This window comes from Orycteropus afer, unplaced genomic scaffold (genome assembly GCF_000298275.1).
Source record: "Orycteropus afer afer isolate SDZICR_OR568_19922 unplaced genomic scaffold, OryAfe1.0 scaffold00085, whole genome shotgun sequence".
NCBI lineage: Eukaryota > Metazoa > Chordata > Mammalia > Tubulidentata > Orycteropodidae > Orycteropus > Orycteropus afer.
Genome location: NW_006921672.1, coordinates 1,789,848 through 1,802,984, shown reverse-complemented (window position 1 = coordinate 1,802,984; position 13,137 = coordinate 1,789,848). Strand labels below are relative to the sequence as shown.

At 40.1% G+C, this 13,137-nt stretch overlaps 1 protein-coding gene and 1 non-coding gene across 2 annotated transcripts in view; both read right to left on the bottom strand.

Moving 5' to 3' along the window:
• Positions 1-13,137, bottom strand: part of CA10 (carbonic anhydrase 10) — a 755,177-nt gene that overhangs the window by 725,033 nt on the left and 17,007 nt on the right. The gene's annotated exons all lie outside the window — the stretch shown is intronic.
• Positions 3,654-3,867, bottom strand: LOC122150080. The gene has a single exon (XR_006163476.1). It is a non-coding gene; the product is annotated as a small nucleolar RNA U3 (small nucleolar RNA).

The following is a 13,137-nucleotide window of genomic DNA, read 5'->3' as shown; positions in this document are numbered from 1 at the left end:
CCCTGTGGTTGACTGTTCCTCTGTCTGGCTTCCTGGCTTTTAATCCCCTTTCTCCTGCTCTTCTGGCCTGCTTCTTTGGGCGTCCCTGAGTTGTCTCTCCTCACCTGTATCCCTGGGGCTGACTGCTCTTCTGTCCGGGTTCAAGGCTTTTTAGTAATAGTAGGAGACTTTAATACACCATTTTCAATAAGAGATCGAAAAAATGGAAAGAAACTCAGGAAAGATGGAGAACTGAACAATACAATCAACCAATTTGACCTTACAGACATCTACAGAGCACTTCACCCAACAACAGCAAAATATACATTCTTTTACAGCACACATGGAACATTCTCCAGGACAGACCATATGTTAGGCCACAAAGCAAGTCTCACTAAGTTTAAAAACACTGCAACACTCTAAAGCATCTTCTCAGATCACAACGCTATAAAAATTAGAAATCATCACTAGGAAGACCAATTGGAAAAGAGCAAATGCATGGAAACTGAATAACACCTTCCTGAAAAATGACCAGGTAATAGAAAAAGTAAGAACTTAAATTAAAAAATTCCTTGAATCAAAGGAGAATGAAAACATAACACACAAAAATCTTTGGGACACAGCAAAAACAGTGATCAGGTGGCAATTTATACCAGTAGATGCACATACCAAAAAAAGAAAAAAAAAAAGACCCCAAATCAACACCTTAACCTAACATCTCCAGCAGTTAAAAAAAGAGCCGCAAAAAAAAAAGCCTATAATCACCAGAAGATAAGACATAATAAAGGTTTGAGCAGAAATAAATGAAACAGAAAATAAAAAGACAATAGAAAAAAATCAACAAAACTAAAAGTTGGTTCTTTGAAAAAAACTAATATAAATGACAAACCACTGGCAAGATCAACAAAGGAAAAGAAGGAGAATATGCAAGTTACATAAATAAGAAACGAAAGAGGTGACATCACAACCAAAACCAAACTCACTGCCATCAAGTCAGTTCCAACTCACAGCAACCCCTCCTAGGGTTTCTGAGGCAGTTATCTCTACAGAAACAGATTGCCCAGTCTTCCTTCCAAGGAGTGGCTGGTGGGTTTGAACCGCCAGTCTTCTGGTTATCAGTCAAATGCCTTAGGCACTATGCCACCAGAGCTCCTGATGTCACAAGAGAACCAACAAAAATAAAAATACTAGTACCAAGATACTATGAAGAACTCCAACAAATATGAAAACCTAGAAGAAATGGACAGATTTCTAGAAACACACTGTTGTTGTTGTTGTTGTTATGTGCCGTCAAGTCGGACCCGACTCATAGCGACCCCCCCTTGGGTTTCTGAGGCAATATCACTTCAGAAGTAGATTGCCTAACCTTCCTTCTGAGGCGTGGCTGGTGGATTTGAACCACCAGCCTTCTGGTTAGCAGTTAAGTGCCTTAGGCACTATGCTACCAGAGCTCCTTTAGAAACACATTACTTAGCTTAAGTAATACAGATACAAAGGTAGAACATTTGAACAGACCCATAACAAAAGAAGAAACTGAACAGGTCATAAAAAAATTCCCAACAAAAAAAGTACTGGCCCAGATGGTTTCACTGGAGCATTCTACCAATCATTCAAAGAAGAGCTGACACCAATCTTACTCAACCTATTCCAGAACACAGAAAGGGATGGAATCCTCCCAAATTCATTTGAAGAAGAACTGATGCATTTGAATTAGTGTTGATGAAAAACATTGACTATACCATGGACTTCCAGAAGAATGAACAAATCTGTATTGGAAGAAGTGCAACTAGAATGCTCCTCTGAAGAGACAAAAGTAAGACTTTTTGTTGCTGACACTGGACATGTTATTAGGAAAGACCAGTGCCTGGAGAAGGACATCATGCTTGGTAAAGTAGAGGGTCAGTGAAAAGGAGGAAGACCCTCAATGAGATGGACTGACACAGTGGCTACAACAAAGGGCTCAAACAGAGCAACATCTGTAAGGATTGCGAAAGACCAGGCGACATTTCCTTCCATTATTTATTGGGTTTCTGTGAGCCTGAGCCAATTTGATGAGACCAACAACAAACCTTACAACACTAAGCAGTGTGCTGGATTTGGCCTGTGGGTTGCTATTTGCCAGCTCCTGTTCCAGAGCCTAAGAGAGCCTCTATTAAGCGGCATACTGCAATCTGCTTTGGGGGCTTCTCAGTACAAATGCCCTGCCTAAGGACTGGGGATCCAGCTCCTGAGTCCAGCCAGGTCCTTACTGAACCCACTCTCTCTGCAGTCAGTGTAAGCCACTGCTGTTTGACTTCAGTGTCCCCATCTGTCCAGGGAAGACAACTACCTCTCATTTCCCACAGCCCCACAAACCATATTCAGCTTGTTATTTGGGAGAAAATTCTCTGCTCAAACACAGGAACCAACCACGGCCCGAGTTGTATGTCTGGCTTGTGTCAATCATCAGAGGGAAAGGTCTGATTTCTCGAGCTGTCATTCTTAAAACTGCTCGTCTCTCCAGATGATGTTCTTATTTCTGAATGTGGTCTGACCTTCACATTTCCAAAAGAGGTGGTTTATTTTTTCAAAGAACTGGCAGCAAAACATAATTCCCAGAAAGCTTGTTCCTTCCCTGCCAAGCTGCCATCCTCAGCACACACCTGCGATGAGGGGCGGGTGGCTGCTTCCAGAACGTTTACCTAGGCAGGGCCAGAGCTACTTCAAGCAAAGGAAGATTTATAAATGCAACCAGCACAAACTGAGATTTCCTCTTTGGTTTCTTCTGACAGGGGTAGGTGCTGAGGAAACCCACTGGGGTGGTATAATCTGCCAAGGCATCCCCAAAAGTCAAGACAGTTCTGAGGTTCCTAGATTTTCTAGGTTATATCATCCAAAATTTAAACCAACTATTTATTGAAGAAAATGGATTATCCAGGGACCCATTTTCTTCTTCTACCGTTGGAAGCATTGAAATCAATCATCTCAGTCAGGGGTTGAAGGTTTGTCTGTAAAGGGCCAGATAGCAAATATTTTAGGCTTTGCAGCTATTAAGGCCTCTGCTGTGGTGGTGCAAAAGCAGCTATGGACAATACATAAATGAATGATCATGGCTGTGTTCCAACAAAACTCTATTTACAAAAACAGACAGTGTGCCAGATTTGGCCCTTCGACTATTGGTTGCTGAGCCCTGGTCCGAATTTTACTATCTCCAAAAGGTCTAGATGAATAGAGGAGGAAGAAATAAAACTGAAATCAACAGATACTACTTGTAAGGATATAGCAATAATGACCGTTACACAGAGGTAACTGAAACCCCACCATGCTGTGCTAGGGGTGGGGAGGGGATACAAACATATATGAATCCTGACTATGATGACTTTTCCATCTGGTGTAGATGGATGAGGAGTACCGTGGACAGTAAGAGCCAGTAGGTGTATGGGTGTAGAGGACCAAGAGACAACTGACGGTTGGACTAATTACAACAGTATTCACATAGAAGTAGCCCCATTAACTGATACGTGAGATGGGTATGATTCAGGTAGTAAAAACCAGGTGGAGGAAGCTGGAGCAAGGTACAGGTAAGTGTGTGCAAGGTTTGTTCATATAAGTGTGAGTTAGAAAACCGGTGCAAAGTTTGGAAGGTTAGTTCATAGCATATCGTGGAAGACTTTTTTTTTTTTTTTTTTAAATTTCCTACTCAGTGTTCTCTCCCTCTTACTCTCCTGAAAGGAAGAGAAGAATGATCATCAATGGCAAATAGCAAGTGCAGTAAAGTAACACCAAAAGCCAGCTTCCTGCTCAGAAGAGGAACGCTATGCTTCCGTATAGTGGTTTTCAGTTCTCTATAAGATCAAAGAAACTTCTCTAGTAATGAACTATAGAAATGATCCCTGAAAGTACAGTCTTCATGGAAGACTTTTAAATATTGTATTCAAGAGTTTGAACTTTTCTTAGAGTCTGTAGGAGGCACTGAAATTTTCTGGGCTTCTACAAGTAGAGGGTCATCAAAAAAGAGGAAGACCCTCAACAAGGTGGGTTGACACAGTGGCTACAACAAAGGGTTCAAACATACCTACTACTGAGAAGACGGTGCAGGACTCGGCAACATTTCCTTCTGTTATACACAAGGTCACTATGAGTCAGAACTCACTGGGACCTAATAACAACAGTACAAAGCAGACAACTCAAAGAATCCTTTACTAGGAGGGTGTGACTGACTCCATCACACTTCATCAGCTTAGAACATAATGATACTAAAGGTCAAAATTACTGAGCTGATATTATCTGCCAAATAATAATGGGCTAAGTGCTTTACTTTCATATATCATTTCACTCATAAAAATAAATCACTGAGGTGGTCATTTTGTTTCTGTATTATAGATACAAAAACTAAGACCCAGAAAGAGGGTCTAAAACCATACAGATTATAAGAAGCAGAAAACCAAAAAAAAGAAAAAGAAAAAACCAAACTCATTGCCATCGAGTCAGATCTGACTCATAGTGACTGCTCCTTGAGTTCCAAGGCAGTATCACTATGGAAGTAGATTGCCCAATCTTCCTTCTAAAGAGTGGCTAGTGGGTTGAACCACCAGCCTTCTGGTTAGCAGTCAAATGCCTTAGTCCCTACACCACCAGAGTACAGGTTTAAATCTAGGTCTTCTATACTCTTAACCATTACTAGCTAGCTTCTCAATACAATGAAATATTTTTCTGTGTTATAATAGTTTGTTTTTTTTTAAAAAACCTCATTCCTGAATTCTTTCTCCCAGTGTTGTTCCTGCTAAAAAACCCTTACTGTTATCATTAGATTTCTCATTTTTCATCTTTCTTGTAATTTTTTTTTCAAATATACTGTATCTAAACTTAAAGGTTTAGAAATTTAACTTTTGTTCAAATTTCACCCAAATGAGACTCACACGTTTGGCACAAAATTATGATTTTCATCAAATGCCATACCTATCCATCTATCTAGGAGCTCTGGTAGCATAGTGCCTAAGGCACCTGACTGCTAACCAGAAAGCTGGCGGTTCAAACTCACCAGCCACTCCTCGGAAGGAAGGCTGGGCAATCCTACTTCCATAGTGATACCGCCTCAGAAACCCAAGGAAGGCTAGCTATGAGTCAGGGCCGACTCGACGGCACATAACAACAACAACAACATCCATCTATCTAGATAATTATTTTCACATTGCTTTTGCCCACATTTTAGATATATCTTGCTTTAATAAACACAGAACATATATTTATCTAACATAACTTTTTGGTCAAAAAGCGAGTAGTGTGATATAATTTCAAATAAGTAAAAACTGTTATAAATAAAAACCTAGAAGAAAATTAACCAGAATTTTAACAACAGTCGTGTTAAGGGCAAGTATTTGCAAATGATTTGTTTCATTTTCTGTTTCTAAATTACATAAAATTGCCTTATACTGGTACTATCAATTTAAAAGGTAATTATATATTTTTTAATTATCTTTAAAAAGTTCTCTTCAAGAAAAGAAATCATGAAACAACACATTGAGATCTAATAAGCAACTAAAAAAAAATGCAAAAGGTGACTGTGATGGTTAATCTTATGTGTCACCTTGGTTGATTATTGTTTTGATTCTCCAGTGCTACTATAAGCAGCTGTCGTAGCATAGTGCCTAAGGCATTTGACTGCTAACCAGAAGATTGGCAGTTCAAACCCACCAGCCACTAGGTAGAAGTAAGACTGGGCAATCTACTTCCATGTAGATTTACCACCTTGGAAACCCAAAGGGCTTCACTATGAGTAGGAATTGACTCGATGGCAGTGAGTTTGGTTTTTGGTTTGAGTGCTGCTATAACAGACATACTATAAATGTATGGCTTTAACAAATGGATTTATTCTCCTACAGTTTGTTGTCATTGTTAGGTGCTGTCAAGTAGGCACCAACTCATAGCAATCCTACACACAACAGAACGAAACACTGCTCAGTCCTGCAGCTGCCCCACAATACTATACCTGAGTCCACTGCAGCAGCCACTACGTCAATCCATCTCGAGGGTCTTCTCCTTTTTCACTGACCTTCCACTTTACCAAGCATGACATCGTTCTCCAGGGAATGGTTCCTTCTGACAACATGACCAAAGCAGGTCAAAGTCTGGCCTTCTCTCTTCCAAGGAATATTACAGCTGTACTTCTTCCAGGACAGATTTGTTTGTTCTTCGGGCAGTCCATGGTACTTCCACTATTCTTCGCCAACATCACAGCTCAAAACCATCAACTTTTCTTTGGTCTTCCTTATTCGGTGTACAGCTTTCACAGGCATATAAGACGACTGAAAATACCATGACTTCAATAGGCATTCCTTAGTCTTCAAAGAGACATTTTTGCTCTTTAGCACTTGGAAGAGGTCTTCTGCCACAGATTTGCCCAGTGCAATACATTGTCTGATTTCTTAACTGCTGCTTCCTTTGGTGTTGATTGTGGAACCAAGTAATATGAAATCTTTGACAACTTCAATCTTTTTTTCTCCATTTATCATGATGCTGCTTACTGGTCCAGTTGTGAGGATTTTCGTTTTCTTTATGTTGAGGTGAAATCCATACTGCAGACTGTAGTCTTTAATCTTCATCAGTAAGTGCTTCAAGTCATCTTCACTTTCAGCTAACAAGGTTGTGTCGTCTACATACCACAGGTTGTTAATGAATCTTCTTTCAATTCTGATGCTGCGTTCTTCATACAATCCAGCTTCGATTATTTGCTCAGAATACAGATCAAGTAAGTATGGTGAAAGGATACAACCCTGACACACTCCTTTCCTGATTTTAAATCATGCAGTATCCCCTTGTTCTGTTTGAACAATAGCCTCCTGGTCTATGCACAGGTTCCTCATGAGCACAATTAAGTGTTCTGGAATTTCCATTTTTCTCATTGTTATCTGTAATTTGTTATGATCCACACAGTCTAACGTTTTTGCATAGTCAATAAAACACAAGTAAACGTCTTTCTGGTATTCTTTGCTTTCAGCCAAGATCCGTCTGACATTAGCAACGATATTTCTTGTTCTATGTCTTCTTGTAAATCTAGCTTGAATTTCTGGAAGTTCCCTATCAATATACTGCTGCAACCATTATTGAATTAAACTCTAGATTTTACTTGCATGTGATATTAATGATATTGTTCAATAATTTCCACATTTTGTGGGATCCCCTTTCTTTGGAATGGGTAGAAATATGGATCTCTTCTAGTCAGCTCACCAGGAAACTGTCTTCAAAGTTTCTTGGCATAGATGAGTAAGTACCTCCACCAGTGCAGCATCTGTTTGTTGAAACATCTCTATGAGTATTCTGTCAATTCCTGGAGCCTTGTTTTTTGCCAGTTCCTCTGACTCAGCTTCAACTTCTTCCTTTAATACCATTGGTTCTTGATCATATGCCACCTCTCGAAATGGATGAATAGCTACCAGTTCTTTTTGGTACAGTGACTGTGTATTCCTTCCATCTTCTTTGGCTGTTTCCCACATCATTCAATAGCCTGTCCATAGAATCTTTCAATATTGCCACTAAAGACTTACATTTTTTCTTCAGTTCTTTCAGTTTGAGAAATGCTGAGTGTGTTCTTCCTTTCAGTTTTCTAACTCCAGGCCTTTGCACATTTCATTATAATAATTGACTTTGCCTTCTCAAGCTGCTCTCTGAAATCTTCTGTTCAGCTCTTTTATCTTGTCATTTCTTCTATCTGCTTTAGCTACTCTCCATTCAAGGGCAAGTTTCAGAGTCTCTTTTGACATCCATTTTGGTCTGTTCTTCCTTTTCTTTCTTTTTAATGACTTTGTGCTTACTTCATGGATGATGTTCTTGATATCATCCCACAGTTTATGTGGTTTTCAGTCATTTGTGTTTAATGCCTCAAATCTATTCTTTAGACAGTCTCTAAATTAGGTGGGATATAATAAAGGTCATATTTTGGCTCTCATGGACTTGTTTTAATTGTTTTCAGCTTCAACTTGAACTTGCATATGAACAGTTGATGATGTGTTCCACAGTCAGCTCCTGGCCTTGTTTTGGCTGACGATATTGAGCTTCTCCATTGTCTCTTTGCACAGATGTAGGAGATCTGATTCCTGTGTCCTCCATCTGGCAAAGCCCATGTGGAGAGTCCACCATTTATGTTGTTGAAAAAAGTTACTTGCAATGAGTAAGTCACTGGTCTTGTAAAATTCTATCACGTGATCTCCAGTGTCATTTCTATCATCAAGGCCATATTTTCTAACTACCAATGATTCTTCTTTGTTCTCAACTTTTGCATTCTAATCAACAGTGATAATCAACGCATCTTGATTGCATGTTCAATCTATTTCAGACTGCAGAAGTTGGTAAAAGCCTTCAATTTCTTCATCTTTGGCTTTGGTGCACAGATTTGAATAACAGTTATATTGACTTCCTTGTAGGTATCTGGATACTATCCTATCACTGACAACACTGTACTGCAGGATAGATCTTGAAACATTCTTTGTGACGATGAATGCCATGCCAGTCCTCTTCAATTTGTCATTCCCAGCATAATATATCATATGGTTGTCTGATTAAAAATGGGCAAAACAATCTATTTCAGCTCATTAATGCCTAGGATATCAATATTTATGAGTTCCCTTTCATGTTTTACAACTTTCCATTTTCCTAGATTCATGCTTCATACATTCTAGTTTGTTATTGTTGTTGTTGTTATGTGCCGTCGAGTCAGACCCAACTCCTAGCAACCTCTCCTTAGGTTTCTGAGGCAGTATCACTACAGAAATAGATTGCCCAACCTTCCTTCCAAGGAGTGGCTGGTGGATTTGAATTGCCAACCTTCTGGATAGCAGTCAAGTGCCTTAGGCACTATACTACCAGAGCTGCCACATTCTAGTTTAGGAGACTAGAAGTCCAAGTTCAAAGTGCCAGCTCTAGGGGCTGGGTAAAGTCCCCTTAACCTTGGGCTTCAGCTCTATCTCTTGCTCCTGGCCCACTGCAGGTGGAGGTATCTCTTAACTCAGGCAGCTGCTGGCTGACGAGGCTGACAAAACCAAGGTTGAGAAAATGGCACAGTCCTAAGATTATCAAACAACACAGCAGGCCACTGGTTCAAATCCAGAAACAGTGCCAAGACTGGCAGGCAACATGGCAGGCTGCTCAATGAAGGCTTGGCTAAATGCAGGACTCAAGTGTGCCAAAAAGCTAGAGACCTTTCTCAAAGCTTCTCCCTATACACTGGAAGCAGACCATATCCCTAAAGCAGCTGCTCACAGCAGATTCCACCATGGAGCTGATTATCAGTTTCACCATGGGGAGTAAATACATCCAGCTGCCCAGCTACTCAAAAGGAGGCCTAGCCAAGATGACACTTAACCCTAACTACTAAAGTTACATTGCCGGATTGTTTAATCAGATACTAGTCTATGCTGCCATAAAGTACTTGCATAGGTTTAAATCAGCTGGCCTTAGATAAAATGATTATTATCCATAATGTGGGTGGGGCTCACCCAACCAGTTGAAGGCCTTAAGAGCAAAAGTGGAATTTTCCCTAAGGTGTATTCTGCCCCCATACTATTAACAGACATCATGACAGAACCCCTCCACCATTCAGTGGTACTGTCACTTGACCTATGCATTTCAGGATGTAAGACTACAGGAATCTCTTACCTGGCAGCAGACCTACACATTTTGCATTTAGCAACGCCCCTAGAATTTCATTAGTCAATTCCCTAAAATAAATACATCAGTACCAATCTTTCTCTCTCTCTCTCAAAACATACATACATATACCCATACACATACACATGCATACACACAATATCTAGAAGGGGCCCTGGTTGTACAGTGGTTAAAGCACTCAGCTGCTAACCAAAAGATTGGTGATTTGAACCCACCAGCTACTCTGTGAGAGAAAGATGTGGCAGTCTGCTTCCATGAAGATGTAAAGCCTTGGAGACCCTGCAGGGCTCTTCTACTTTGTCCTAAATAGCCACTATGAGTCAGAATCAATTTGATGGCAACAGGGACAGTATCTTGTAAGGTATACATTCATACATATACCTATGTTGTTGTTGTTGTTGTTATGTGCCGTCGAGTGGGACCTGACTCATAGCAACCCCTCCTTGGGTTTCCGAGGCAGTTATCACTACGGAAGTAGATTGCCCCATATTCCTTCGAAGGAGTGGCTGGTGGGTTTGAACTACCAGGCTTCTGGTTAGCAGTCAAGTGCCTCAGGCACTAGGCTACCAGAGCTCCCGACATATACATATACACATACATATTTACTGTGCACGTCTGTTACCAGTTCTGCTTCTGTAGAGAAACCTGACGAAAACAGTGACTGTGTTTATGAAGGTTCCATGATTCTCTGTTAACATTACTTAAGTGTCATTAATTTGTTGGAATCTCATATCAGGTTAGTTGGTGTCGGTCTATCATCTGTCTCTGAGTTTAATCAATTTCAGAGAAAGAGGAGTAGGGGTTTAGTGGATTAGTCACAACAGGCCATTAATCTCTGCATTCTCAATTATAATCCAGCCTCTTCGAACATGATTGGGGGGTAAATCCCACAGAAAAGCCAAACACTCGGAAAAGCTCTGAAGCAGACTCCCCAGAGACCGACTCATTCAGGTCACAGTTTGCTTGTCTTTACTAAACATCAATACGGCATTTATTATCTGCCCTAGTTCTTGTTTGTTTTTTCTTTCATGCCCTTTACCGAAATTTTCAGATCAGATATTTGAAAAGGAACCATGTCACAATCCCAGGAATAGTCAAGTATTTAATTATCATTTTAAAAATCATTCCCTCAAATCAAGTAAACGTGAAACATAAATCAAAACTACCTTTTTCATGTTGCAAATGATTTGAAAATACATGGTTAAGGTTACCACGTACACAAATTAGTGCTTGGGGAAGCTGGCAAGACTGAAGAAAGAAAGCAAACAGAGTAACTAAGTGTCCACAAATACAAGCATGTGACAGTCTTAGAAAGTATCGAATAAACATTATTATGCCATTCATTATAAATAGACTGGATAATACCTCTTTTTTTTTTTTTTTAATTGATCTAGCCAATTGATCCAACATTTTACTAATGTATCTAGCAGAAAAAAAAACATGAGCAAATTCCTTATTCAGGGTTGTGTTTATGCTACTACTGTCTGGGCTGAATATTCAATGGATTATACAAAACCATACACCTACACTGGAGTCCCACAGTGGTGCAAACAGTTAAAGAATTAGGCTACTAACCAAAAGTACAGCACTTCAAGTTAACCCAGCGGCACCTCAAAGAAAGACCTGGTAAACTACTACTGAAAAACTCAGCCACTGAACACTCCAGGAGCACAGTTCTACTCTGACACATATGGAATGTCCAGGTCAAAAGCTCCTCAAAGGCCACTGGTTTTACAACTGGAGATATGTATAGGTATAGGTATAGGTATATGTACATGTATATGTATATACACACACATATACACACATATACACATACATACATATATATACACACATACATACATACATACGTATATATATATAATGTTGCAGGCCTTGACAAGGCTAATTCCCAATTGTAAAATGCAAATATATGGCATTAAGAATAAATTAAAAAAAAAAACAGATTAAGGGAAAATTTGAGCCAGACCCAGTAAATTGCCTCCAAAGATCATTTTATAAGCCAACATGATTGCCCTCCTTCTTATTACCTGTAAAATACTCCCAAACAGCCTAGTTTCCCCTTGTGAATCAGGTTCAACCAACCTCAACTGATTATGTGCTCTGTGCAGGCACTGTGCTAAATCTTTTCACATGCACTGGCTCATTTAATCCCCGTGTTTTACATGGTACTGTCCAATTTCATCTTAATTTTATCCAACATGCCTTTTGTTCTTTTTTGCTTCAGCCATAACAGCAGCAAACACCACCAGCAAGTGCATTCTCTATGCCAACCACTATGCTTCAAACCGAGAGCTCTGGTAGCATAGTGCCAAAGGCACTTGACTGCTAACCAGAAGGCTGGTGGTTCAAACCCACCAGCCACTCCTCGGAAGGAAAGTTGGGAAATCTACTTCCATAGGGATACTGCCTCGGGAACCCAAGGAGGGGTCGCTATTAGTCGGGTCCGACTCGACAGCACATCATAACAACAACAACAACATGCTTCAAACCAAACCACACCTACTGCCATTAAGTCAATGACAACTATAACGACACTATAGGACAGAGTATAATAACTACACCATTGGGTTTCCAAGGCTTTAATCTTTACAGAAGCAGATAGCCAAATCTTTCTCCCACAGAGCAGCTGGTGGGTTCAAACTGCTAACCAAAGCACTTAACCACTGCTTTTTTTTTTTCTTCATTTCAACCTCTCTTAACTCCTTTTTTTTTTTTCTTCATTTCAACCTCTCTTAACTCCAAAGACAGATGTTATCACTACCCTCATTTGACAAGAGGATACTAAGACTTAGAAATGTTAAGTAACTTGCCAAGGTCACATTAACTAGCAACAGGAGTTGAGACTCCACTCTAAAACTCTAATATGGGCAACATGGGACACTGGTGTTCAGTGGTAGAGTTTTCACCTCCTACACAGGAGACCTGGGTTCGATTCCCAGCCAAAGCACCTCATGAGCAGCCATGTCTGTCACTGGAGGCCTGTGTGTTATTATGATGCTGAATGAATTTCAGCAGAGCTACCAGACTAAGACAGATTGGGAAGAAAGGTGTGATGGTCTACTTCTAAAAACAGCCAGTAAAGCCCTATGGATCCCAATGGTCTGAACTGCAGTCATTCTTAGATGTGTCACAGGACTGGCCAGCACTTCATTCCATTGTGCACAGGGATACCATGAGTTCGGGGCTAATTCCATGGCAGCTAACAACAGCAACATTATGGGCAACAAAGTTTTTAATTGATGCTTTCAGTAAGTAGTCAATGATGACCTCTAGACTCCCAGTGTCTTCATGCAGAGCTACAAAGTCATCATTCTACAAAAAGTTTGAGTTATTCTCTCATAATGCTTTATTTTATGCTTGCTCATCTAGAAAGTAATTTGCCCCTTTTCTGCTCACTCACACTCTTGAAAGGTCTTCCTACAACTTAATCTTGCTGCCTCGAAGGGATATCAAGCCCAATTGGCATAACATACTACACAAAACATTGTTCCACCTTCTACTTTGGCAAGT